Source organism: Ceratina calcarata, unplaced genomic scaffold (genome assembly GCF_001652005.2).
Source record: "Ceratina calcarata isolate Rehan_Ccalc_2016 unplaced genomic scaffold, ASM165200v1 scaffold470.2, whole genome shotgun sequence".
In the NCBI taxonomy this organism is placed as follows: domain Eukaryota; kingdom Metazoa; phylum Arthropoda; class Insecta; order Hymenoptera; family Apidae; genus Ceratina; species Ceratina calcarata.
The window spans coordinates 382,273-387,421 of NW_017171129.1; positions in this window are offsets into that span (position 1 = coordinate 382,273).

The window sequence follows — 5,149 nt, forward strand, 5'->3', positions numbered from 1 at the left end:
TTAAAATTTTGCAGGTAGCTTTTTAATAGTAATAGGAATCTATAATAACAAATTCAACATGCTAGCATCGTTTAAGTATACAGGATGTCCCAGAAAAAGTATTAGAGCCTAAGAGAGGCGATTCTGTAAGTATTTTTAAACAATTTTCTTTGCCAAAATGCAAAGTGAGCCATAGTTTTTGAATTATTAACGAAAAACAGTGACCAATAAGAACATACGTAGGGCTCACGTTTAGCCACGGGAGTGGAGGCTCAAATCATGACGCTCCATCGGTTAATGAGCAGGGCTACGCGTGCTCTCATTGGTCAGTGTTTTTCGTTAATAATTCAAAAACTGGGGCTCACTTTACATTTTACCATAGGAAATTGTTGTTAAAAAACACATCCAGGATCACCCCTCTTCGGTTCTAACACTTTTTCTGACACATCCTGTATGGCCTATACATCTTTAACAGGTTGGGGGACTGACGTATAAAAAATTAGAATTTCGAAAGCGAGTCGAAAGTCCCTCCTAGTGAATTTTAAATATTTTCATTCCCTGTTGGAAACTGGGTCAAAGGTTTATACGGAGACGTAAGTAGAAACTAAAACACGCCTGTGAATACGCTGTGTTTTAACACGTAATTAAAAGTAAAGCAGACTGTCTAACCACTTCTTTGAATTCTCCACTGTTTCTATCTCCGACGTTTACATATTTCATTTTATATATCTCATATATATATTATATATTATTTATATATATAAAAATGCATATTTATATATATAATGATTCATTGTCTCTAAAACTGTTTGTCCGATCCATATGAAACTTATCACATATATGTATTTCTTCATGTAGAATGTTTATACACTATCAACTTAGGTAGATGGCGCTGCAACACAAACTTCTATACCGTTCAACCGATCGTCATGAAAATTGGTATACTTAGGTATTTGAGCATGGAGAATATGTTAAAAATTGATATATCTATGTATATAAAATATAAAGGTATGTATGTATGTATGTATGTATACATTTATTCCATCGATGGGGGGGAGAGGGCGTTAATGGGAGGGGTGGCGAGGTGCAAACGTGCCGGAGGCACACCGAGTACAGCTAGTATATTATATATATATATATGTATTATATATTATGTATTTTAGCTGGGAGAATTTGAGAAAGAGCCGATGATTTATTTGCGAGGCAGGCGTGAAGGGTGAGCACGAAAATGATGATTCGGTCCGTAGCCAGGGGCGAAGGAACGGGAGCGGACAGTCACGCGAGCCACCCGCTGCTAATCAATGATTCCTAGCGGCGTGAAAGAGAAATTGCGAATCACCTGTGGATACGCCGTGTGTATCGAAATCACTCCTGGCCCGCTTAAACGTACGCGTAAACCGCGTTTCCGTTCTCACATTCCGTTATAAATCATGCAACACCCTTTGCCACGTCGCGCGGTTTTTCAATCCCACAGATTGACTTCCGCCGGTCAATCGTACCGGAAAAAAAAAACCGACGAAAAATTGCTACGATCGGAAACGCTTGGAATCATTTATTCTCGGCCGATTTATTCTCTTCTATTCGACCGGAGAATTATTAGAACCGGTTGTAAAAATAAAACCGAAGACAGCAATTATTTTCTGAGCTAATGGCCGATCGAACGATCGGAGGGACTGTTTTTACGCGTGGCGTTAAGAAAATGTTTGCACGAACGGGACGGACTTGGGGCTCCCCGGGAGACGTACTGGAGCTGGTTTTAGGGTCGCCATCCCGAAACGTTCATTGTCGCTATGACAACACCCTTTCTACGAGCTTCTGTTTCAGATAATGTAGTTCGCGTTGCTCAAAGAATCCAGTCGAGGGTTTCGTTGAAACACCATCCCTTAACTGAGCAGTGCCAACGAGAGAATCTTCAGCCCCTTCACTTAATCGCAGTTAACGAAGGGTAGAGCAATGAAACGTGAACGATTATTCGAAAAATTGAATCTCGCACTTGGAACGCACGATGCGATCGAAGGGCCTTAGAAAAGTAGCAACGACTATAGAAAGTGTCCCAGAAAAAGTGTTAGAGCCGAAAAGAGATGATTCTGTGCAACAATTTCCTTGCCAAAATTAAAAGTGAGCCATGGTTTTTGAATTATTAACGAAAAACACTGACCAATGAGAGCGCGTGTAAGGCTCTGCTGGCCAATGACCGAGCGTCACGACTCGAGCCAATATTCTTTGAGCTTTGAGGGCTGAAGAGGAGGAATTTCTAAACGACAATCTCCTTTGGCAAAATGCAAAGTGAGTTTTTGAATCGTTAATGAAAAACACTGACCAATGAGAGCGCGTGTAGGGCTCCGCTGGCCAATGACCGAGCTTCACGACTAGAGCCAATATTCTTTGAGCTTTGAGGGCTGAAGAGGAGTAATTTCTAAACGACAATCTCCTTTGGCAAAATGCAGAGTTTTTGAATCATTAATGAAAAACACTGACCAATGAGAGCGCGTGTAGGGCTCCGCTGGCCAATGGCCGAGCGTCACGACCCGAGCCATCACTGCCATGGCTGAACGTGGGCATAAATAATGCTTCACTCTTCCATAATGTAAAAACATAACATGTGTTCTTGAGCATTCATTTGAACAATTAATCACAGACGCTTCCACTTGTCGGCCATTTTGGACTTTTAACCAATCACGCTTCATATTAAAACAGCGCGAATTTTAAAATCGTGAACATATAAAAAATTAAGTTCTCGGAGTGTAATATATATGCGTGTTTAAACAATAGGTCATCGTACTTCCAATATGGCCGACAAGTGGAAGGCGCAAACAGCGACGGATTTGAACACATCTTACATTTTTACATCATGCTATCCATAATATCCATGCGTACTTATTTACAAAGTGCTTTACTCCCCTACATAGGCAACATACTATATCATATTCACAGTTTAGCATAAAGTATAGAAGCCCGTAATAGTAACAGACAAATCTAGCTTAAATCCGAGTAGCAGGCTTATATTTTTTCCGCGGTGGACCAGGTGACGAAACGTCAGAACTGTTCCCCGTTTTGTATACAGGATACGTGACTTGATTTACGGCTCACTCGTTCCGCGCTAAACCTACATACTATGTATTTCTTGCGTTCTCATCTGCACGCGTGTCACGTGGTTCCAACAGAGAAAAATTCGCGACGCAACGTGGAAAGCGGGTGCATAGTTGTTAATGTAGATACTTTCCACGGAACGATAACCTTTACTTTTAGGCAACATTCGTGCGAGTAAACGTTGTTTCTTCTCTGATCGTGGGACGTCTTAAATCTGACTCCTTGTACATTTTTAGGTGGTTTCTTCCCGCCTTTTATGCTCATGGCAAAGTTTGCACATTTTTGTTGGTCATAAGATTACGACCATAAGTCTGATGTCCACGTTTGGTATGAAATTATGATCACGACTCATATTCATATTTGGTACAAAGTTCTGGTCATGAGTCAGATTCGTCAAAGTATGACAAAAGGTCAAAGACAATTTCTTGAGAAGATGTTGACTCGAGGATTAGAAAAATGAAGCGGTAACTTCTGAAACAGGGGTCTAACTCTTGAAGATAGTTAGGAAGTTGGAAGTCTGGGGATCCCCCGAAGTTGGCAAGTCCGAACCATGGCAACCACTTTTAGATGGCAAACATAAACGACTGCGAGTATCAATCCTGAAACAAGGGAAGAGAATCGGCTAGGTTCGACACCCTGGAAATGTTACTAAGCCAGGGAATAAAGCGTAAGTTTTGGATCATGCCAGTTTACGAACTGGCTCCATGCCAGCACGAATCTCAAAGATTATGACAGGCAAAAACTTCTGGCAGAGACTCTTAGTTATGGACTCCTCGGATTCGCGCAATATTTTATAGCCTCGTTGCAGGATGCGGCTTAAACTATTCACTAGCTTTCCGTGTCTCCATTTCTCATATTTTTAACGCCTCCGGGATTCACGTCTCTGGATTTCATGGATTTCTTGATTTTCATTAACGAGACGATCGCACTAATTATGCCGTCGCGATAAACACGACGTTCCCTGTTCTCTCATTCGTCTACAATCTCACTAAAGAATCGCATCTCGAGGGTGTCTTAACGCCCGAGGAGTTCGAGCGCGTTCTCATCGCGACGACGCTTTCCATTTTTCTAGAATTGCAGCCATCGTTGTCTCGACGAACGAAAAGCACGCGTTTTATTTTAATTGCGAACGAGCAAACTAAATAAGATTCATTTAACCATCAGCGCTGATGAAATAAACTCCGCTGTTCACGTGCATTGATATTAATTATTTCGCGTGACTAAAATAGAAAGTTAACGAGGTTAGGTTAGGACGACGTCAGCTTTACGAAGCCGGCCTTATAACTTCTAAACTGGCCAGAGAACTTTTCTTTCATTGCGTTAAAAAGTTTTGAAACGCGGCTCGAGTGTATTGTCGTGTTACGTCCACCGCGGAGAAATCGCGGATCGTTCTTCACTGTTTTCAACGGCTGTTTACCTCCCCGTGACGCGACATGCATTTTTTTTTCCTCAACCGAATTATTCCCCAGGCTGGAAAATTCTGGGGAAACCAACGAATTTCAATGGAGCCTCGAGTTAATTCCGAGGCAATGGACATATTTCAACGGAATTCACTTTGTACGGTGAAACAATAAACGAACGAACGCAACGGTTCGAATAGACAGCGTTATTCTTTCATCGTGGAATAATGTTTACGTAGCGACGATATGGATCGTAACGCGGGTCCTTAAGGCAGTTCTTAAATGGGTACGCGCTTAGGAGAAACCGTGAAAAGTTCTTGAAACTCGTAACGGAACCCGCGAAACGTCGTATAACGAGCCAATACTCTTTTACTACTAGAGTTTCGTATCGCGATTCCGCTTCCAGCAAAAGTTTTTGCTGCAGATTCCGTTACAAGCGAAAATAGGTATCTTGTTTCTAATTAAATTAACAAGGGACGAGGACAGGAAGAGATTCGTCAGGCGTTGCTTGGAACCAAATATTTTACGAAAGGATTACAGAGCGATGAGTACTCAGCAGTGATGGGTTTTCGACTCGTGTCATCAGTTTCCGCCATTTTTCATCTTAAATTTGGCATTCATTGAGAAAGAACCGTATTGTCCATCACTGGCCACTAGTTTTTCCCATTTTTCTAGTAGTA